This window comes from Callorhinus ursinus, unplaced genomic scaffold (assembly GCF_003265705.2).
Source record: "Callorhinus ursinus isolate GAN/ISIS: 27379988/994484 unplaced genomic scaffold, GSC_fseal_2.0 scaffold61, whole genome shotgun sequence".
Lineage (NCBI taxonomy): Eukaryota > Metazoa > Chordata > Mammalia > Carnivora > Otariidae > Callorhinus > Callorhinus ursinus.
This window is the reverse complement of record NW_027397123.1, coordinates 2,663,327-2,687,766: the sequence shown is the minus strand read 5'-3', so window position 1 is coordinate 2,687,766 and position 24,440 is coordinate 2,663,327. Positions and strand designations below refer to the sequence as shown.

Sequence of the window (24,440 nt, the reverse complement as noted above, 5' to 3'; positions counted from 1 at the left end):
GAATTATTTCTTGGCCATTGGCTCTGGACTCCAGTGCTACCCAAAACTACATCAAGGTCACATTCACAGGTCTTGGGGATTAGGATACAGACATATCTCTGGGATGCCACCATTCAACCCACTACAACATGTTACTGTGTTTAGTCTTACCCTAATAGATTTCCTTAGAACTCTCATCCTCTCACTACTGTAAACGACACCTAGATACTGACGACATGCAAATGTTTCTCTTTAACATGGACTTTCTCAGTGGTTTATGAGATCAAAGACAGAATTCTTCATCTACCCCCTAAAACTTGCTTATTCCATAGTTTTTTTTTAAAGATTATTTATTTTATTTATTTGAGAGAGAGAGAGAGAGCACACTCATGCATGCATGGCACTCAGGGGGAGAGGGAGAGAATCCCAAGCAGACTCCCCGCTGCTCCTTGAATATACAGGCTTGTACCCAACCCATAGCGTTTATGTTTTGGTGTTTTCTCTCTTTATAATTTGCTTTGTCCAAATATGTTCAAATGTCGCTACTCCTTCCTTTTGGTTTGCTCAGATATTTTCTTCTTAGTTAGGTTTTTCCTAACTATTCTATTTAAAATTGCAATTCCCAGGTGCCTGGCTGTCTCAGTCAGAAGAGCATGGGACTCTTGATCTCAGGGTTGTGAGGTCAAGCCCTATATTGGGTAGGGCAGGTGTTTAACATAAACTATTAACTAAAGTTAATAAATAATATATAAATAAAGTTCATAACTAATAAATAAATAAATAAAGCTTTTAAGATATGGCAATTCCCTTGGCACTCACTATCTCATTTCCAAGCTTTCTTTTTCTCTACAGAGCTTACCTTTATCTGGAATACTATATATTTCTTTTTTTTTTAAGATTTTATTTATTTATTTGAGAGAGAATGAGAGAGAGAGAGCATGAGAGGGGGGAGGGTCAGAGGGAGAAGCAGACTCCCCGCTGAGCAGGGAGCCCCATGCGGGCCTCAATCCCGGGACTCCAGGATCATGACCTGAGCCAAAGGCGGTCGCTTAACCATCTGAGCCACCCAGGCACCCTGGAATACTCTATATTTCATTTACACGTTCATTGGCCACTTTCCCTGACTAGAATGTAAACTCCTTGAGGAAAGGAAATTTTGGCCATTTTGTTCACTGATGCTTCCCTGGAATAGAACCTGGCACAGACAAAGGGCTCAATAGGTCACATTGAGCTGCTGAATGAAGAAATACAGGGTTTGACAGGAACAGGAAATAGGCACTCTTACAAAATTTTTGGTGGGAATGGAAAGTGATTCATCTTATGTGCATTGCAAATATTTATACATAACCAGCACTTTTTAATTAATTTATTAATTTATTTTTATTTTTTTAACCAGCACTTTTTTAAAAAAGATTTTATTTATTTATTTGACAGTGAGAGAGAGATAGTGAGAGCAGGAACACAAGCAGGGGGAGTGGGAGAGGGAGAAGCGGGCTTCCCGCGGAGCAGGGAGCCCGATGCGGGGCTCGATCCCAGGACCCTGGGGTCATGACCTGAGCCGAAGGCAGACGCTTAACGACTGAGTGACCCAGGCGCCCCATAACCAGCACTTCTTAAAGGAATTTATTACAAAGATGCCTGCATATCTATGCAAAGCTGAGTATACATATTATTCCAGAATTGTAGAAACTTGAAAACATCCTAAATATTCACTAATACGATATTAAGGTATGGCATTTTCCCTATGACAAAACACAATACCACCATAAGAAGGAATAAGGAATATGTATTAATATGGGATGCCTTCTAAGAAATAATAGTGAGTAAAAAGACTAGATGCTTTGTAGTATACTGACATTTGTGAAAAATAAAGATGAGGGGCTTTGTATACATAGATATGTTGGTATAAATACAGAATTACTCAAAGTAGTTTACATACGAAACCAGCAGCAACCATTTAATGGTTACAGCAGCAACCATTTCTAAGCTAGTAACTTCAAGAGGTGATGAAAGTAGCTGAAATATGACTGTGGGAAATAAGTGACAATGGGAAATGCAGATGTAAAATATAATCCTGAAGCTTTTAGCAATAGAAAGATAGAAAATGGAATGTAATAAAAAAGAAACTGCAGTGTGCAACAATAATAGTTTCGAAAGACTGCAGATGTTTAAAAAAAAGATTTTATTTATTTATTTGTCAGAGAGAGAGCGAGCACAAGCAGGGGGAGCGTCAGGCAGAGGGAGAAGCAGGTTCCCTGCTGAGCAGGGAGCCAGATGCCGGGACTCTGTGGGGCTCAATCCCAGGACCCTGGGATCATGAACCCAGCTGAAGGCAGCCGCTTAACCGACTGAGGCACCCAGGTGCCTCAATACTACAGATTTGTGAAGGACTCACTGCATATGTAGACTATGACAATGAAGAGAATGTGGTCCTCTAGGATTACTTAAAAGAGGGCACTGATAGAGGAAGAATAATGACAGAAGGATTCACATCAGCTAAGACTCAAGGAGAGTAGGGCCTATAAATGAAACCCTGAAAAACATTTCAGTGTTGTCAGCTCTCTCACTAAACATCTGTATTCTGCCTTACCCCAAGCACATCTGCCTGGTTTTCACTCACTCACTTGGAAAGAACCTACTTTACATTTCCTCTGTTACCACCCATGGTCTCTCTTCTTGTTCCAATTAAAGATTTTATCCAGTTTGGTGATGTGATAGCCTATATATAGGAAAATGATATAAGACTGAATTTTAATTCAAGCACCATCCCCTAAATCAGACGGAGCCTGGGCCTTTAAGGAAGTTACCACATAAAGAGAAACAAAGTAAATAACTTTTTACCTTAAAGGTTGAGCATATGCAATCATATGGCAGAGGGTTTGAGAACACCTGAAACTTGTTATCTCAAAGCTGAATCTATTATGCCATGTAAAGTTTCTCAATATTTCAGAAATGGAAAAGAGACAGCACTTTATTTTCAAAAGTTGGATTGTACAGAGAGCTATCCATGTCTAATATGACTATGTTGCTCTAGTTCTCCAGCATCACATCCCTGCACAGCTTCCTCTGAACATCTTTTGTGGTTGATACTTCTCCTTGAATTGAACAATTACATCTCCGAACATTTACCCTACCAATGACCCCAATTTGCCCTACCAATTACTACAAAAGAGTAAATGTCTGGGGGCAAGATTGTAGACAAAACAAGTACCCCTATAGCAAAATATGCCCTGTTTAATATGTCATACTGATTTGTTATTCTATTCCAGAACAAATGGTTGGAAACTTAAGCGTTTATATAAAAATGCTACAAGTTATTTGTTATATAAATTAAAATGCAGCTTTTCCCTCTTAAGATCGGAGCTCCAGGAAGACATACCCTTATTATCAGCTTGAGGAGAAAATGAGGCTTGCAGGATTCAGATTCCTCCACCATCTCAGGCACCCATGCTGAGATGACCTACATTCAGGTGATCACATAGATACCCATACACATACCTGCAGGGACCCAGACACTCTTGCCCCACTAGCTGCACAACCACACACACCCATGATGTGACCCTCCAGCCTCACAAAGCCACACATAATCTTGATCCCACTCTGTCACACTCATCAATTTTACCTGCATGCAGTTTCTCTTTCATTCAACTATCCTCCCTCCCCCCTCAACCAGTCACACATGTAATCTCACCACTGTCCCATGACGGGACCTCCTTTGTCCACTTTCACATACATGACTGGGCTTGAAGATTCCTCCCTTTCAAACTCCCCAGGCTGGTTTGGTCACAGATGCTCAGGTCCACATAGGGGTTCGTTCTGACAAGGTCCGCAGCAGCCTTACTCAAGAGCATTTTTGTATTCCCAGGACAAAGCAGAATTCCGAGCACCCTCCAGGGCATTTAAATGTGGCCAGGCCTCACCTCAGTGCCTAGAGGACACCGCTTACCTTACCCTGGTCCATCTGGCCATTGGAGAAGTCCAGGACTGCATTTCCCAGGAGGCCGTAGGGCCAAGTATGCTGCAGGGTGAGTCGTCAAAGCCTGAGAACCGCACTGGGAGCATTGTCAACGAAAAACTGCACCAGGCAAGTTAAACAGGTAAGGAAGATTTTATTAGATTGTCGCAGTGGAGAAGAGAGACTGAACTCAACTCAATATATAACACTAGCTGGGATTTATATCCAAGGGGCAGGGTGAGGGAGTCAGTGGATAGAAAATTACTAAGAGGAGCTTGGTGAAATATCAAAAGCAGTGGGATTCTTGCTGAACTAGGGTCAGCAGGTCAAGGACGAGACCCAGTCAAGAGGAGAACTCAGAGGAGCCTGACTCCAGTTTGGTCGACGGACTCCTAGTCAGCTGACACTCGCGGAAGCCCCCGGTGCGCTGCTCAGCGGGAAGACACAGTTTTGGGTGAGTCCAGGCTCTTTGCCACCGGGGAGTCGACATATCCAGGAGACCGCTTTTTAGCAACCTGTCGTTACATCTGTACTACATCTCCCAGATGCCTCTAGGCTCAGTATCCCTCCCGCGAGAACTAGCCCCTCTCCTGAGGAGTGGGCGGGATCTTCTGGCGGCTTGGGGCAAACGGCCTCCGGGCGCTGTGGTAGCTGCCGCTTTCGACTTGTTCCAAGTAGAGTAGAGGGGGTGCTGACCCTACCGAAGGAGGCATAGGTGAGGTGGCCGGGAACCCGGGGTTGGAGCCGGCGTGTCTGGAACCTCTGGCCTGTGCGGGGTGTGTAGGGGAGCCAGCTGAGCAGGGGAGATTGTGAGGAGGGTGTGTGTCTAAATGTGACTGTGTCTCTGTGTCAGTGTGAGCGTGTGTACGGAACTGTGAGGGCGGGGAGGAGGGCTTGATTTGCTGTTACGATTGCTCATCTGTGATGAGGTTTAATTGTGTGACCGGATTTTTGCGAGTGTAGTGTTCTTTGACCGCGGTTGTAAAACTGGGTGTCTTCATGGTGCGTGTGTGTTTATGACCATTTTTGAACTGTGGGTGTGGGATGCCTTAACTGTGAGATCTGTGATTGTGTTTACCCATGGTGTATGTATTTGTGATATTATTGGTGTAGGGTGCGTGTCAATTCGTTGTCACTGTGTCCCCATGAAGTGTGGCAGTGGGAATGTGAGTGTGTGGGGTGTCTATGACTGCGATTGTGACTGTGTCCCCGTGGTGTGTATGCTTGTGTGACCATGTGCAGCCAGTTGTGCTTAGGTTTGGGGGTGCCTCTATCCCCGTGGTTGAGTTTGTGGGACTGTGTGTCCGTATAGCACTGTAGTGTGGGACGCCTTTGTCTACCTTTGTGACTCCAGCACTCTGCTCCCGGGGGACCTCTGTGAGCTCGGGGACAGATTCTGCCCAGAACTGCAGTGACCCTGCTCTTGTCTTGATGCTGGTATTGAACAGGACGCCCTAGTCTTGCCTGACCTAGACCTACATTTATAGGTGGCGGGCGGTTGGTTGACCTGGGCTCGCAGAAGAATCTGATGTTTCCTGACTCCTTTCTTCTTCCTCAGCTCTGCTTTGCTTGCACAGAGGCTTCCAGAGTGGAGTAAAGAATGGCTGTTGAACATCCACAAGGCTCCTGCAAGGTAGTTTGTGGTTTCCCCTTGTTTCCGGAAATCCCCTTTTCTTTGTCAGGACTTGACTTGCTTTTCTCCTCTTGAAAATTCTTGCCCATCAGGTGATTTGCTCCCTGGTATTTACCCTTTGAGAAAATGTGATTGGCTGCAAACCCTAAGCCCTCACAGGCACCTGATTTTCTCTTACTAATTTGTCAAATGGTTTAATTTTACTTTATGCTGTCTTTTTTTAAAAATACTATTTCTATTTATAAAAGTAAGACATGACTATTTTAAATAATTTCAGATGTACATCTTTTGAAGAAAATTTCAATTCCCAGCTAAAACCAAAGCTAACCTTTTTGTATTTTCTTCCTGGTCTGTTTTATGTATGTATATAAAATGTGATTTTTAAAAATTGAATTCATTCAACATTTACCATTATAACCTACATTTTTACATGAAATTATATTTAAGTATTTTCCCACATGATTTAATATTTGAAACATTTTTAGAAGTTCATATTTATTTGAATGCCTGTGGCTTTTTTTTTTTTGCTCTCAAATTAGATACAGAAAAGGTATATCCTACTCATTTGTGCCATTTAATACATAATTATACTCACAATAGGGAGCACCTAAGAAATAGAATACAGCCATCTCTAAAGAAACCTCTGTTGTACCCTTCTACAATCATAAACAATTGTGTTCCTCTGGTGATGACCACTGTGATCATTTCTTTGCCTTTCATTAGAACTTTAGTGTATGAATTCCAAAACCATAGGTTTAGTTTATGTGTTTTCTTTGTATGAATAGACATTCTTTTGTGTCTTTTTTCATAAAAAATATGAGCTTCATTCATGTTTCCTGTAACTACAGTTCACTTTTTTCCATTGCTGTATATAATCTTGCATGGTAGCATCACAATTTACTGCTTATCCAGTCTACTTTTCATGGATATATGACTTGCTTCCAGTTTTTGACTATTAGAAGTGATGTGACTCTGAATATTTTGCACATATTTTGGTACATCTCTGCTTGCATTTCTTTAGCATATACATTAAAATTGTGATTAAATTGCTGAGGGATAGAGTTTATATGTCTTCAGTTTTACTAGACAATGTCAAACTGTTCTCTAAAGATACTGTGCAAGGGGTGCCTGGGTGGCTCAGTCAGTCTGCCTTCGGCTCAGGTCATGATCCCAGGGTCCTGGGATCGAGCCCCACATTGGGCTCCCTGCTCAGTGAGGAGTCTGCTTCTCCCTCTCCCGCTAGGTGCTCTCTTTCTCTCAAATAAAGAAATAAATAAATTCTTTAAAAAAAATATACTGTGCAAGTTTTTACTTGTATCAACAGTTTATAAAGATTCTTTTTGCTCCACATCCATGCCTGCCCTTGGCATCATCGTACTTTTAAATTTTTGCCAATTTGGTGGATGTCTAATGTTATTAATTATACATTTAATTGATATTTCCTTGATTTTCAATGAAACTGAACACAAATTCTTGCCCAACCGGATATCCTCTTTTGTAAAATGCTTGTTGAAATGTTTTTCCAATTTTTAATTGGGTTGTTTTTCTCTGATTAAAGCAGATATATATATATATATATATATATATATATTTATATGTATCTATCTATCTATATGTATATCTTCTGTATAATAGTGACTAAACATTTTCTTCTCTCTGGCTTGGTTTTTCATTCTGTTGCCTTTTGATGAATAGAGGTTTGGGATTTAAATGTTATGAAATCTTTTTCAGTGGTTAGTGTTATTTAAGAAATTTTCTGCTACCTTGAGGTAATGAAAATTTCTTATGTTCTCTTCTAAAAGCTTTCCACTCTTTGGCTTTAACATGTGGGTCTTTACACTACCTGGAATTGATTTCTGTAGGTAGTGATGTAATTTCATTTTATCCCCCATATGTATATCCAGTTGTTCCAGTATCATTTATTGTAAAGTTCATCTTTTCTACACTGATCTGCAGTGCCATTTAGTAAAAAGTCAAGTGATCATATATGTCTACGTTTATTTCTGGACATTATATTCTGTTCCATTGCTCTATTTTTCTCTCCTTGCAGCAATATCATGATATTTTATTCACTGTGACTTTATAATATTTGGAGCAAGAGTATCTTGGCTGTTTGTGTTCCTCTGCATTTCCATATAAATTTTTTGAAATAGCTTGGTTCCACTCAAACATCTTTTGTGATTTAGATTGAATTGCATTGTATCTATAATTGTGTGAGTAGAAATTTGGTGAATCTTCTAATAACATGAACCTCTCAGTTGTTTTAGTCTTCTTAAAGTTTTCTCAACAAGGTCTTGCTTATCTCCCTAGGCAAATAGGAACCATATAATCCATTGTATAGTATTTCCCTTTTGCATTTGACTGCCAGGAATCTGAACACTTTAAATAATGATCAGTCATAGTAATAATTTTAGCCTGTGTTTATGATATTGAGTACCTGTTACCTATGATCGTTGTGTATGATTAGAATTTTTTTTCTTTAATTCTTTGCCTCCTCAAATACATTTTTGGAAGTGGGGTATAAAAATTAGGTAGGGTGCTCCTGACTGGCTCAGTCAGTGGAGCGTGCAACTCTTTATCTTGGGGTTGTGAGTTCAAGCCCCACGTTGGGTGTAGAAATTACTTAAAATTAAAAAAAGGGGCGCCTCTATGGCTCAGTTGGTTAAGCGTCTGCCTTCAGCTCAGGTCATGATCCCAGCGTCCTGGGATCGAGCCCCGCATCAGGCAGGGAGCCTGCTTCTCTCTCTCCCTCTGCCTCTCCCCCAGCTTGTGCTCTCTCTCTGTCTCTCAAATAAATAAATAAAATCTTTAAAAATTTTTTAAAAAATAGGTATAGCCTTAGGTACAGATGTAGATATCTATTGTCTAAAATTTTTATTTTAATAACATTCTGGTCCAATCAGTTCTGCTTTTTATGGTACCCTTTACTGTTCTCTCCATATTATATTTCTTTTTTAATTGTCCTTTCCTCTTGCCCCTACCTTCTGCTGTCCTTTGTCAGATAGTTTTTGCATTTGCATCTTTGCCATCTATTCTCTTTAGTTTAAATATAGGCTTCTTCAGAATAATAATAAAAAAAAGACATCATCTCTCAGATTAGTTTACCTATACTGGTCTCTCTGTAACATGGTATAAAAAGCATGGGCTCTAGTATCAGATGTGGCTTCTGATCTCAGCTGCACCACCTGTGAGCTGTTTAACCTGTAAATGAGAGGTTCTTTTTTTTTTAATGTTTTTTATTTATTTATTCATGAGAGTCAGAGAGCGAGAGAGAGAGAGAGAGAGAGAGAGAGGCAGAGGCAGAGGGAGAAGCAGGCTCCCCACTGAGCAGGGAGCCCGATGCAGGGCTCGATCCCAGGACCCCGGGATCATGACCTGAGCTGAAGGCAGACGCTTAACCATCTGAGCCACTCAGGTGCCCGAAATGAGAGGTTCTTATTCTCACTTAATGTTGAGAATGAAATAAGATATGTGTAGAACACTTGGTACACATCAGAAGTTCAAGAAATGTTAGCTCCCTTTCTCCTTTACTTCTCATTCTTGGGACCTCTATATCAATTACAGTATAAAGCACTTAACTAAAGGCCTTTTGGTGGTTCCCAAAGGATTTTTTTTTAAATTGAGGTATAAATGACATGTAACATTATATTAGTTTCAGAAGTACAAGATAATGATTTGATATTTGTATATATCAATGACATATACAAATATATGATATTTGTAAATATCATATATATTTGAAATGACCCCACAGTAAGTCTAGTTAATATCCATCACCATATGTAGTTTTTCTTGTGATGAGGATTTTTTTAAGATTTAGTCTATTAGCAACATTCAAATATGCAGTGCAGTATTATTTACTACTCATGACTTATTTGTTTTATAGCTGGATGTTTGTACCTTTTGAACCCCTTTACCCATTTCACACCCCCACCCCCAGTCTCTGGCAACTACCAATCTGTTCTCTATGTCTACGAGCTTGGCTTTTATTTGTTTGTTTAGATTCCACTTATAAGTGAAAGTATATGGTATTTACTTTTATCTGACTTACTTCACTTAGCATAATGACCTCAAGGTCCATCCATGTTGTCACAGATGGCAAGATTTCATTCTTTTTTATGACTGAATAATATTCTGATAATCTCTATTCATCCATTGTTGGTCACTGAGATTGTTTCCATATCTTGGCTATTGTAAACAATGCTGCAGTGAACATGGGGGTGCATATATCTTTTTGAGTTCGTGTTTTCATTTTCTTTGGATAATACTCAGAAGTTTGCTGGATCATATGGTATTCTATTTTTAATTTTTTGAGAAACCTCCATACTGTTTTCCATAGTGACTACACCAATTTACATTCCCACCAGCAGGGCAAAAGGGTTCCCTTTTCTCCATATCCTTCTCAACAGATTATTTCTTATCTTTTTGATAATAGCCACTCTAACAGTTGTAAGATGATATCTCATTGTAGTTTTAATTTGCATTTCCCTGATGGTTAGTAATGTTGAGCATCATTTCATGTACTATTGGTCATCTGTATGTCTTCTTTGGAGCAATGTTTATTCAAAACTTCTGTCCATTTTTTAAATCAGAATGTTTATTTGCTATTGAGTTGTATTACTTTTTATATATTTTGGATATTATCATATACCCCTTTATCAGGTATATGATTTGCAAATATTTTCTCCCTTTCAGTAGGTTGCCTTTCTATTTTGTTGATGATTTACTTTGCTATTCAGAAGGTTTTTTTTTTTTTAAGATTTTATTATTCATTTATTTGACAGAGAAAGACACAGTGAGAGAGGAAACACAAGCAGGGGTAGTGGGAGAGGGAGAAGCAGGCTTCCCGCCGAGCAGGTAGCCTGATGTGGGGCTCGATCCCAGGACCCTGGGATCATGACCTAAAGCCAAAGGCAGATGCTTAACGAATGAGCCACCCAGGCACCCTATTCAGAAGTTTTTTATTTTTTAAAGATTTTACTTATTTGACAGAGAGAGACACAGCGAGAGAGGGAACACAAGCAGCGGGAGTGGGAGAGGGAGAAGCAGGCTTCCCGCCGAGCAGGGAGTCTGATGCAGGGCTCGATCCTGGGACCCTGGGTTGATGACCTGAGCTGAAGGCAGACGCTTAACGACTGAGCCACCCAGGCGCCCCCAGAAGCTTTTTAGTTTGATATAGTCCACTCATTTATTTTTGCATTTGTTGCCTTTGCTTGTGGAGGTATATCCAAAATATCATATCCAAGACCAGTGTCAAGGAGCTAACAGCCTCTGTTTTCTTCTAGGAGTTTTATGGTTTCAGGTTTTATGTTCAAGCCTTTTTATCCATTTTGAGTTAATTTTTTGTATGGTGTAAGATAATAATTATTCTTTTGCATGTGGCTGTCTAGTTTTTCCAACACCATTTATTAAAGAGGCTGTCCTTTCCCTTTTGTATATTTATGGCTCCTTTGTTGAAATTATTTAGCCATAGTTTATTTCTGGGTTTGTGGTCCATGGGTTTATTTCTGAGTCTGTATTCCATTCCACTGATCTGTGTGTCTGTTTTTATGCCAATACCATACTGTTTTGATTACTATATCAAAACAATAATATACTTTAAAATCAGGGAGCATGATGTGTCCAGCTTTATTCTCCAAAGGATCTTAGGCAAATTTTGCTCCCCAAATGCTTTGTAAATCATTGAGAGCCAGGATTATACATATTAATTCTCTTATAAACATAACTTTTAACCCATTTTAAATTTGTTTTGCTGTGTATTGGGGATCTAAATTCATTTTTTTCATTTACTCAGTATTGTTCCAGTGTCTTTTATCTAGTAATAACTTATTTCCTTTTCCATTACTTTGCATTGTCTACTTGGTGTTATATTATTTAAGTGGGTTGTATTATCTATTAAATATTTTAAAAATTTATGTCTCTGTGCTTGTACCTCTGCCATGTTAAGATCATTTCCTTTTACAAATCTTGGAATGCCTGATCAAGTATGTCACTTTTTTTTCCTGAAAATAGCTGTATTCTCTGTTTTTTTCATTACAAAATAATTCTTTATTACAACAGATTTAGAAAATACAGAGAAGCAGAAATAAAAGACAAAGGTCATCTATAGTCCTATCAGTTAAAGACTGCTGTCAAATTGTTAGAGCAAATGCTTAGAATTCTTTCTTTAATGTGATCATACTATGGCCACTGACCTGTAACCCATCTTTATCATGCCAAAATACATTATGAACAACTGTCATGCTTTTACACATTTATCTTTATCATGAGTTGTAATGGTCTCATAATGTTAGCATCTTATCAAGCCCCTTTTGTTGAATATGGTTTGCTTACAAACTATTGCCTTTTTTTTTTTAAGATTTTATTTATTTATTTGACAGAGAGAGACACAATGAGATAGGAAACACAAGCAGGGGGAGTGGGAGAGGGAAAAGCAGGTTTCCTACTGAGCAGGCAGCCCGATGTGGGCTCAATCCCAGGACCCTGGGATCATGACCTGAGCTGAAGGCAGATGCCCAACGACTGAGCCACCCAGGTGCCCCCAAACTGTTGCCTTTATAAACAAGTATCTCCTTAGCCTGAATGCTAGTGTTTTCCTTTTTTAATTTTGTTTTTAGTTAAATCATAATTATGTATTTTTCTTATAAAAATAATCTATATGTCATGGAGGGGCTCACATCCCATGTGACCACAGTCTCCATTCCCAGGTATCTACCTGAAGTACCCAAAGATAGCCCCTGTTCCAAGTTAATTATTTATCCTTTTTACCTTTGTTCTATGCATTTAAATATATGCACACATGTATATGGTATTGTTTGTCACATAAAAGTATATCTATATAAAGAGAATAATAAGTATAGGCCGCAAAATGTGGAAAGTAACTGCCTTATAGGGTTGGTCCAAGGTTTGAGTTGGTTCATGTAAAATCCTTAGAACAGGATTCTTAGAACATTCACTCAGAACATTCACTTAGTGTCAGTCATTTGGTAGTTATTATTACCATTCTGAAACTTGGTTTTTCATTCTGTGTGAGGAATTGTACACATAAGTATAGAACTACCTCACTTTAATTGCTTCATGTAAGGCCATATTTTGTAGTACTGTGGTATGTTTAATCATTTTCTGGTCTTTAAACATTTAGTTTCATATAGTTATCACGGTGGCAATCACTGTTCCAATGAACATTTATGTATAGGCCTTCTCTAAGGTATATACTAAAAGTGAAATTATGGGGATAATAGAATACACATATTTTAAATTTCAGTAAATATTTACAAGTTAAACTTCACAATAGCTTCTTCACTTCATAGTACGCCTAACTCTCTCTGACAGAACCTGTTTCTCCACTTCTGGTTAGTTTACTTATGGCTACATGAGGTGCAAAAACGAACTTGCATTTTTTTTTTTTAATTTATGCTAGTCATTCTTAACCATGGTTACTGATGTCTGGGTCATGCCCACAGCGATTCTGATTTAATTCATCTGGGATATGGCCTGAGCATTATCATTTTTAAAAGAGCACCAGATGATTCTAGTATGCTATCACAGTTGTGAATTAATGACTTAAATGCTCGTTTAACTTAAAAGTGACAAGAAAAAACATTGAGATTTAATTGGTCTGAAGTGGTGTTCAAGCTCTAGAATTTTTTGAAAGCTACCCAGTTAATTCTAATTGCAGTCAGAGTTAGGAACCACTGACCTAGGGAAATCATGATTCATTTTCTAGAGCTGAGTACTGTAATTATCAAAAAAACCAAAACCAAAACCATTGTGTAGCAAGTAGGTAGGGGAGGGATGAGTTTGAAGGAGGCAGGCAACAATATCTGTCATACCTGCGTTCTTGCCAGCAATAATGTTATGAAACTATCATTGTTTGGTCATTTTAGTGGTGTTTTGGGAGAAAACATAAAACATCAGTTTTCATGTTTTATCAGCAGTCTTCATGCTTTTCAAAAGCAAGTTTTGAGTTTTGTGACTTACAAGTTTTAAAACTTTTGTATTCTGTTTTTATATCCTTTCCTGCCATTTTGTTACAATATTGAATTCAGATCAGTTTTATTTTATTTTTTGAAGTTTAATGTTATTAATTTTTTCTTTGTAATTTTCTGTGTCAAGATTTTTAAAAAATACGTTGGTCTCATTTTCACTTCATTTCTAGGTATTTTGTATTTCTATTTAGTTTCATATTTAACTTGAGAATTATTTAGTAATATGTCTTGTTTTGGATTACTTTTAAATTTTTATTAAATTCAAACTTACAGTAAAGTTACAAAGAATAGTACAAAGTATTCTTGTGTACTCTACTCAGATTCACCAACAGTTTACTTTTGCCCCATTTGCATGATCATTCCTGTATGTGCTTGTAGTTCTCTCTCTATATGTGTATGCCCACACACACATGCACAATGCACACGTTTTACCTGAACTATTTAAGAATAAGTTGTGGAGGGGCGCCTGGGTGGCTGTCGGTTAAGTGTCTGCCTTCAGCTCAGGTCATGATCCCAGGGTCCTGGGATCGAGCCCTGCATTGGGCTACCTGCTCAGCGGGGAGCCTGCTTCTCCCTCTCCCTCTGGTGCTCCCCCTGCTTGTGTTCTCTCACTCTCTCTGTTAAATAAATAAATAAAATCTTAAAAAAAAAATAAGTTGTGGAAATTTGCTTCTTTACTTTTAAACATGTCAGTGTGTTATTTTCTCAGAACAAAAGTGTTCTCTTACATGACCACAGTACACTTACTAAAATAAGAAATTTAAACAATTACAGTACTCTTATTTAACAATCTATATTCAAGATTTTTCACTGGTCCTAATAATGTTGTTTTGTAGTACTCACTGTGCCCTCATCCTCTGTTCCCAGGCACTGTCCAGGATACAGTTTAGGATCACACATTGAATTTAGTATCATCTCTCTTTCAGTCTTCTTTAATCTGGAAGAGTTGCAGTGCCAGGATTGTCCAATCATAAGTTTCCATATGTATGTGAGTGTATTCCTGGCTCAGTCTTCTGTTGCATAGTTATCTAATTTTTTCTCTGTGCCAATGCCACAGTCAGTGAGTATTGTTTTCTAGTAAGTCTTGACATCTGATAGAGTGAGTCCTTCCAGCTTATTTTTAGGGAGTGTCCCTTAGTCTTCTATATGTAAGTTAGAAAATCATCTTGTCAAGATCCATGAAAAACTTGTGATTTTTATTACAATTGCAATAAATGTATAGATTACTCTGGAGAATTGATGACTTTACAAAATTGATGCTTCCTTTTAATAAGAAATGACATTTCCATATATTTAGGTGTTGTTTAATATCTCAGTCCACTTTTATAATTCTGTTCACATATTATACATTTCTAAGTACTTTGCTTTGGTACTATTTGTAATAAAATGTATTTTCATTTTCATATTTTATTTTTTTAAAGATTTTTTATTTATTTATTTGACAGAGAGAGAGATAGTGAGAGCAGGAACACAAGCAGGGGGAGTGGGAGAGGGAGAAGCAGGCTTCCCTCCGAGCAGGAAGCCTGATGCGGGGCTCGATTCCAGGACCCTAGGACCATGACCTGAGGCGAAGGTAGACGCTTAATGACTGAGCCATCCAGGCGCCCCTATATTTTATTTTTTTAAAGTAACCTCTATACTCAATGTGGGGCTCAAACTCATGATCCCAAGATTAAGAGTTGCCCGCCCTACTGACTGAGCCAGCCAGACACCCCTAAAGAAAATGTATTTTTCTAACTTTGTTGCTGGTATGTAGAGATGCAGTTGGCCTTTGTTTTCTGGTTTATTTCTGAGAGTTCTGCAAAATCTTTTACTAAATATAACAATCTGTTAGAGAATCTTTTGCATTTTTTCCTTGTAGGCAATCATAAGATCTGCAAACATCAGTTTTGTTTCTTGCTTTCCAGTGATTTATATATTTTACTTGCTATAACTTTTAAGGACATGCACTTAACTTTTTCATCATTTAGTATGTTCTTTCCTGTATTTTATAGGTACCACTCATCAGTATAAGGAAATTTCCTTCTACTCACAGGTTTTTAAGTTCTTTTTTTTCTGTTTAATAATTGGATGTTGAATTTCATCAAATTGTTTATTGGAAATAATTGTGCTTTTTCTCTTTAATCGGTTAACAAAGTTAATTATGTTAATATATTTTCTAATGTTAGAGGAATCTTATCTTCCTTGAATAAAATAAACTTAGTTATAATCTTTTCTTTTTTGTTACTTACTGTATTGTTGACTAGAATTTTGTTTTCAATATTTATATCTATATTCATAAGTTAGATCAGCCTGAAATTATTCTCTTTTATAGTCATTTTCTTATTTGGCATCATGGCTATACTAGTTTTATCAGATAAATTGGGAAATGTACTCTCTGTTTTTTTTATTTGAAGTTAAAAAAAGTTTTATACATTCAGACGTGTATAAAATATATTCTAGGTTTGAATTTAGTAAAGTGTATTCCCCCCAGGTCTCCAAGAGATGAGAAGATAAATGTGACATATGGAGCACTGTCTTTATTGCCCATCAGTGCACCTTCAACAACACGGTGCTATGTCCAGGAGACCATGAAATATGCCCAGGAGATAGGTCTTTATATATATATATATATATATATAACATGACTACTTCTTGCAAAAAGACAAAGGAAAGTATAGTAAGCTCTAACAATTTTCTAAATACTCATTTTGCCTTTTTTTTTTAAATAAAGGATAATTCTTTAAAGTATATTATACAAATAGATTGGGTTAAGTTGGCTGTGCTTTTCTCTGAAAAGCAAAAAAAAAAAAATTAAATACATCATGATACGATGCTAATTTAAAACTAGATCAATCTCTGTTCACTGATTATTGTATAATCAGATGGGACCTTTGGGAAGGATAAGACATTTGAGAGCCTTGCTAGCTGAACCAATGAACACCAACTGATTTTTCTGAGTTCTATAGATGTAGGAGCACCTGGCTGCTCAGTCGGAAGAGCATGAGACTCTTGATCTTGGGGTTGTGAGTTGGAGCCCCATGTTGAGTGTAGAGATTGCTTAAGTAAATAAAATTTTTTAAAAAGTTACATAGATCTAGGTCTCTGGGACGGAAGCCAACAGTGATGACCCATTACAACTTCAGGCAAAGTATTTTTAACTCTAGAGATACAGCACCATTTATAGAGAATAACCTCCTTTGGCTCTTGTTGGTGCAGTCAGAAAGAGGAGTTTAGAGACATCCAAAAAAGATGACTTACCTCAGGAGGAATTTGTGTCTCTGTTTCTCAAATCATATATAGATTTTGAACATAAAAGAAGAATGTAGTACTCCCTTCCTCAATATTGGTATGCTTGTCATATATTGCCACTTATGTATATGTTAAATCATTTTATAAAGTTGTGATATCTTAAAACAATAAGATTTAAAATGAAATTCTGATACAATTATAATAGAAAATCAGGAGCAAAAAAATAATAGGTTATCTGGCAATTCACTGGATGAAATGTCCAACAGAACACTTTTTATTTGATTTTGTGGACTTACACAAAATAACTATAGCATAATAAGATGGGGATAATTGATAAATGAAAATGCCATTTCTTGAGCTTTATTATGTTCAAGGCACTATATATAGCACCTTAGAAACTGATAAATTTTTTGCCAATATTCTATAGAGGAGGAAACTGAGTTTTAGTGGGGCAAATAATTTACCCAAGGACATAAGTGTTGGGACCTAGATTTTAGGACCTGGATTGAAAGCTGGGTTTCTCAGACTTCAGAGCCAATGATCTTAACCAAGATAGTTTGGATCTAAATCTCCAGGAAAGATAAAAAAATAAAATTAGCGGGGCGCATGGGTGGCTCAGTAGTTAAGCGTCTGCCTTCGGCTCAGGTCATGATCCTGGGGTCCTGGGATCGAGCCCCACATTGGGCTCCCTGCTCGGCGGGAAGCCTGCTTCTCCCTCTCCCACTCCCCCTGCTTGTGTTCCCTCTCTCGCTGTGTCTTTCTCTGTCAAATAAATAAATAATCTTTATAAAAAATAAAAAATAAATAAAATTAGCTAACATATCATGGACAAAATGGAAGTTTATTCTCACTTAGGGAAAGGCAGTTTTCTTGAATTGTCTCAAACTCTTCAGTTGTACTAAGAAAAGCAAGATTAGTCTCGCTAAATAGTGCTGTACACGTACAATGATTCTTACTTAACACACACACACATATATATGTGGATATATACTTTGTGTATATATGCTTTGTGTATATATACTGTGATGGGGGGGAGGTTAGTCGGATTCTCCAAGGAATCAGAACCGACGGCAAATATATAAATATATAATAAGGAATTGTGTCATGCAATAATGGAGACTGACAAGCCCCAAGATCTACAGTCCACAAGCTAGAGAACTGAAGAGCTGATGGTAGAGTTCCAGTCCAAAGGCCAGCAAGCTTGAGATCTGGGAAGCGCTACTGTTTCAGTTTGAGTCTAAATGCAGGAGGAAAACCGATGGCCCAGCTAGAAAGCAGTCATGCAGGAGAAATTCCCTTTATTCACTGGGGGATCAGACTTTTGTTCTGTTCAGGCCTTCAGTTGATTATATGAGGCCTACCCACGTTAGGAAGAGCAATCTGCTTTACTCAGTCATTTACTCACAAGTCAATTTACTTATTTAAATGTTGAACTCATTCAAAAACACGCTCACAGAGATGCTCAGTAGTGTGTCTGCCTTCAGCTCAGGTCATGATCTCAGAGTCCTGGGATCGAGCCCAACATCAGACTCTCTGCTCCGCGGGAAGCCTGCTTCTCCCTCTCTCCCTTTACTTGTGTTCCCTCTCTCACTCTGTCTCTCTCTGTCAAATAAATAAAGTCTTAAAAAAAAAACAGTAATATTTGATCAAAAAATATAGTTTTAAAATAATGACCCATATAACCATCACACAGTTTAAAAAATACTTTGCTGTTACCTCGAATCCCTCTGCCTGCCCAAACAAAATTAATCTTTTTTTACTTGCTACTGAGGTGTAACCATTAAAAAGACTTTTGTAAAAATAATTCCTCTGCTATTATAGACATCCATTTTACCAACTTTTTATGACAACCTAAGGAATGTTTTATAATTTTGCCAGCTTTTAAACTTTATATAAATTAAATCATACTGTGTGTTTTGTTAATTTTGTTTTAATATTTTTAAAATTAATTCATATGGAATAGTTTAGATGTATCTTGTTTATTTTCACTGCTGCATGCTATTTCATTTCAATAGCTGTATGACTTTATCATACTTTATCCAATATATATTTTTTGTGGATATTGGGGTTTTCATCTACTTGCTCTTAATAGAAACTGTTGCTGCTATCAACATTCTAGTGTATGTTTTTCTTAGGAGTGTAATTGCTGAATCATAGGAATATGTATATTAACCTAAATAATACCAAACTGTTTGAGTAGTTCTATGAGATTCTGTTTTTAACAATGTATGTTTACCTACTGCTTCACATCTTTGCCAAGATTTGGAATCCTTACACTTTTTATCTGATGTATTTATGGTGATCTGTCATTATGGTTTTAATTTACAATATCTTAATTAGTAATGAAACAGCATCTTTTCATTCCAGTTTTCTTTTGGCTTCTTTTTTTCAAAGGTTTTTCTTGTTAAGGTGAATTCACGTAATAGTTAACCATTTTAAAGTATACAATTCAGTTGTAGTTAGTGTAAATTCCATGGTATTTAACCTGTCTTCAGAATGTTGTGCATACATCAGCTCTCTCTAGTTTCAAAATTCTCTTCACCCCATAAAACACCCTTAGCTGTTTGAAGCACAAAACCTTTAACTTTGATGAATTAAAATGTATTTTTTTATTACTTGTACTTTGAAAAGTATAAGAAATACTTACCAAGTACTTGTAATAGTATAATTACTAAGAATATATTGCCAATTCCAAGGTCATAAAGATTTATAAATCCCTGTGTTTTCTTAAAAGAGTTTGATATAGGGGCACCTGGGTGGCTCAGTTGGTTAAGTGTCTGCCTTCAGCTCAGGTCATGATCCCGGGGTCCTGGGATCAAGCCCCGTGTTGGGCTCCCTGCACATTGGGGAGCTTGCTTCTCCCTCTCCCTCTGCCCCTCCACCCTGCTTGTGCTCTCTCTTTCTCTCGCACTCTTTGTCTCTCTCTCTCTCAAATAAATAAATAAAATCTTAAAAAAAGTTTTATGGGTTAGCCCTTATATTTAGGCTATTGATCCATTTTGGCTTAATTTTTTTAATGTTAAGCCAATTTTTATGAAAGGATTTTAAATTTTTTAAAATTCTAGTACAATTAACATACAGTGTTATATTAGTTTCAGGTGTACAATATAGTGATTCAACAATTCTATACATTACTCAGTGCTCATCACAGTAAGTATACTGCTAATCCCTTTCAGCTATTTCATCCATCCCCCTACTGACCTCTCCCCCAATAACCACCAGTTTGTTCTGTATATTTTAGTCTTTGTCTCTTTTTTCTTTCTTTGTTTTGTTTCTTAAATTCCACATATGAGTGAAATCAAATGGTATTTGTTTTTGACTGACTTATTTCACCTAGCATTGTACTCTCTAGATCCATCCATGTTGTTGCAAATGGCAAGATTTTATTCTTTTTTATGGCTAAGTAATATTCCATTTATCTGTCTGTCTGTCTGTCTATCTATCTATCTATCTATCACATCTTTATCCATTCATCTATTGATGGACATTTGGGTTGCTTCTATAATTTGGCTATTGTAAATAATGCTGCAGTAAACATAGGAGTGCAAAGATCTTATTTTTCCTTTTCTTTTTTATTTTTTTTAATTTAAATTCAATTAGTTAACATATAATGTATCATTGGTTTCAGAGGTAGAGGTCAGTGATTCATCAGTCTTATGTAATACCCAGTGCTCATTACATCATGTGCCCTCCTTAATGTCCATCATCCAGTTACCTCACCCCTCACCCTGTCCCCTCCAGCAACCCTGTTTGTTTCCTATGAATAAGAGTCTCTTTCGTTTGTCTCCCTCTGATTTTATCTTGTTTTATTTTTTCCTCTCTTCCCCTGTGATCCTCTGTTTTGTTTCTTAAATTCCACAGACAAGTGAGGTCATATGATAATTGTCTTTCTCTGATTGACTAATTTCACTTAGCATAATACCCTCTAGTTCCATCCACGTCATTGCAAATGGCAAGATTTCAATTTTTTTCATGGCTGAATAGTATTCCATTGTGTGTGTATATCACATCGTCTTTATCCATTCATCTGTTGATGGACATCTAGGCTATTGTGGACATTGCTGCTATAAACACTGGGGGTACAGGTGCCCCTCTGGATCATTACATTTGTATCTTTGGGGTAAATACCCAGTAGAGCAATTGCTGGGTCATAGGGTAGCTCTATTTTCAACTTCTTGAGGAACCTCCATACTGTTTTCTGGAGTGGCTGCACCAGCTTGCATTCCCACCAACAGTGTACGAGGGTTTCCCTTTCTCTGCATCCTTTAACATCTGTCCTTTCCTGACTTGTTAATTTTAGACTTTTTGACTAGTGTGAGGTGATAGATCTTTTTGAATTAGTGTTTTCATATTCTTTGGTTAAATACCCACTAGCGGAATTACTGAATCATACAGTCATTCTACTTTTAATTTTTTTGAGGCGTCTTCATACTGTTTTCCACATTGTCTGCACAGTTTGTGTTCCCACCAACAGTGCCCGAAGGTTCCTTTTTCTCCATATCTTCGCTAACACTTGTTTCTTTCTTTCTTTCTTTTTTTTAAAGATTTTATTTATTTATTTGACAGAGAGAAAGCGAGAGAGGGAACACAAGCAGGGGGAGTGGGAGAGGGAGTAGCAGGCTTCCCACAGAGCAGGGAGCCCGATGCGGGGCTCGATCCCAGGACCCTGGGATCATGACCTGAGCCGAAGGCAGACGCTTAACGACTGAGCCACCCAGGCGCCCCACACTTGTTTCTTTGTTACTGATTTTAGCTATTCTGACAGGTGTGAGATGATATCTCATTGTGGTTTTTACTTGCATTTCCCTGATGATGAGTGATGTTGAGCATCTTTTCAGGTGTCGGTTGGCCATCTATAAGTCTTCTTTGGAGAAATGTCTGTTCATGGGTTCTGCCCAATTTTTAATTGGATTATTTTGTTTTGGGGTGTTGAGTTGTGTAAGTCCTTTATATATTTTGGATACTAGCCCTTTATTGGTTATGTCATATTGAAAATATCTTCTTCCATTCAGTAGGTTGTCTTTTAGTTCTCTTGATTGTTTCCTTTGCTGTTATTCTGATGTAGTTTATTTTTGCTTTTATTTTCCTTGCCTCAGGAGACAAGCATCATGAAAAATGTTGGTGTGGCTGATGTTGGAGAAATTATGCTTGTTCTCTCTTCTAGGATTTTTATGGTTTCTGGTCTCACATTTAGGTCCTTAATCCATGTTGAGTTTATTTTTGTGTATAGGTTAAGAAAGTGGGTCCAGTTTCATGGGTTAATTTTTTATATGAAGTGAGATTGAGGGTTTGACTTCATTCTTTTGCATATGTTTATCCAGTTGTCCTAGCACCATTTGTTAAAGAAATGTTTCTTTCCCCCTTGAATGGACTTGTCATCCTGTTGAAAATCAATTGGTCATAGGTATTTGGGTTTATTTCTACGTTCTCGGTTCTATCCCATTGGTCTATATATCTATGCTAGTTGTGTCAGTATCACAATATTTTGATTACTATAACTTTTTGTTAGCAAGTTTTGAAATCAGGAGGTAATCTTCATACTTTGTTTTTCTTTTGCAATATTGTTTGGCTATTCAGGGCCCATTCTGTATGAATTTGAGGATCATCTTTTCATTTCTCCAAAAACGCCATTGAAATTTTGATAGAGGTTGCATTGAATCTGCAGATTGCTTTGAGTTTTGCCATCTTTTAACACTACTAAATTTTTCAGTCCATGCATGTGGGATATTATTCTGTTTTAACCCCAAGTGGTTACTTCAGTTGAATTCTGTCATCAACCACCCTGAGTTAGTGTCAGACTCCACAGGTTTTAACTGTTTACTCTCCCTTCCTTAGACCAACTGGCTACAAATCTGGTTGGGAAGAAAGGGTCCCCATGACTGCCCCCTCCCACCAAGTTTAATAATTTTATTAGAATAACTCTTAGAATTCAGGAAAGCACTATACTCAAAATTAAAGTTTTATTATAAATAATAAGGATATAAATCAGGAGTAGCCAAATGAAGGGATACATAAGCAAAGTTGGGAAGGAACCCAAATACAGTTTCTGTAGAATTTCCTTGTGGAATTAGAGTACATTACCTTTCTTTTTTTTTTTTTTTTTTTAAAGATTTTATTTTTTTATTTGAGAGAGAGAGAATGAGAGATAGAGAGCACGAGAAGGAAGAGGGTCAGAGGGAGAAGCAGACTCCCCGCTGAGCAGGGAGCCTGATGCGGGACTCGATCCCAGGACTCCAGGATCATGACCTGAGCTGAAGGCAGTCGCTTAACCAACTGAGCCACCCAGGTGCCCATAGAGTACATTACCTTTCTGGTTCATCAGTGTGTTCATCAGCCAGAAGGTTCTACAGAGCTTCAGTGTCCAGACTTTTTATTGGGGTTCCATTATGTGGCACAAATGATTAATCATTGGCTGCATGATTGAACTCAATCTCCAGTTTCACTCCCCTCTCCCAGAGGTTGGGTTGACCACCTCCAATGCTCAAGCTACCTACACAGGCACACCATGAGTTACATCATCAGCACAAACTCAGGTGTGATCCAATAACAAAGACACTTCTATCACTTGGGAAATTCCAAGGGCTTTAGAAACTATGATCTAGAAACCTGGGACAAAGACCAGACAAATTCTTTATTATATAACAGATATCTTCTTATTTATTTAGTGGTTCCTTTTCTCTTGGATCATTTATCATTTAGCTTCTTATTAGTGATTTGAAAAAGGTCTTTATATTTTGGATACTAGGTTTTTGGTAACTATATTATAAATATCTTCTCCCATTATAAGGCTTATTTCTTTACTCTTTATCATGGATTTATTCATAACTGAGGTATGAGTCATGTGTACTTTGTTCTACAACTTTATTTTCTAAGTTATTAATATTGCCTGTTTTTTAAGGGAGAGTGATGCCTGGTAGTCCATATAACTAAATTTTTGGGAAATCTGTCAGGTTCCTGTGTTTAGACAACCCTCCTACAATCCTTTCTTCTTTTCTGCCAACTATTATTTTAAATTTTGCCTTTTTGAATTCTGTGTTCATCTTCTGTGTTGAGTTTTTATTTCTTGGATTTCATGTCTTCTTGTTTTTTGACTGACTCCAAGAAAACTTCAGTTGTCAAAATTGGTTTTTGGGGTGCCTGGGTGACTCAGTTGGTTAAGCGTCTACCTTCAGCTCAGATCATGATTCCAGGGTCCTAGGATCGAGCCCCACATTAGGCTCCCTGTTCAGTGGAGAGTCTGCTTCTCCCTCTCTCTCTGTCCCTCCCACTCCCCCCCCACTAGTGCACACACACTCTCTCTCTCTCTCAAATAAAGTCTTTTATAAGAATTGGTTTTTGATATAGGTGGCATATAAGAATGGATGAATGTGTTAAACTTGTGAGTTCTAGTATATCTGAAAAGGGCTCTTTCACCCAGTACATTGGTTCTTTTGCAGGATAGGAATTCTACTTGAAATTACTTTTCTTTATAATTTTGTAGTTATGACTTCTGGCTTAGAATATTGAGAACTCCAAAGGCATTTTCATTCCTGCATTTTTATTTATGCCCTATTTTTAATCTTTGGAATATTTTATGGTCTTTTCTTTGTTTCTAGTGTCCTGGAACCCAATGTAACATATATGTTAGTGTGAATCATTTTTATTCTTTATTCTA

The 24,440-nt window shown here is 37.5% G+C and overlaps 1 protein-coding gene across 1 annotated transcript in view; it reads left to right on the top strand.

Moving 5' to 3' along the window:
* The first annotated feature begins 3,331 nt into the window (after nucleotides 1-3,331).
* The window catches only part of LOC112810569 (uncharacterized), a 64,754-nt gene continuing 43,645 nt past the window's right edge, over nucleotides 3,332-24,440 (top strand). Inside the window, exons 1-4 of the mRNA XM_025854262.2 lie at nucleotides 3,332-3,449; nucleotides 3,845-4,076; nucleotides 4,251-4,388; nucleotides 5,493-5,567. The gene's annotated coding sequence lies outside the window, so the exon portion shown is untranslated. The remainder of the gene's footprint in view (nucleotides 3,450-3,844; nucleotides 4,077-4,250; nucleotides 4,389-5,492; nucleotides 5,568-24,440) is intronic.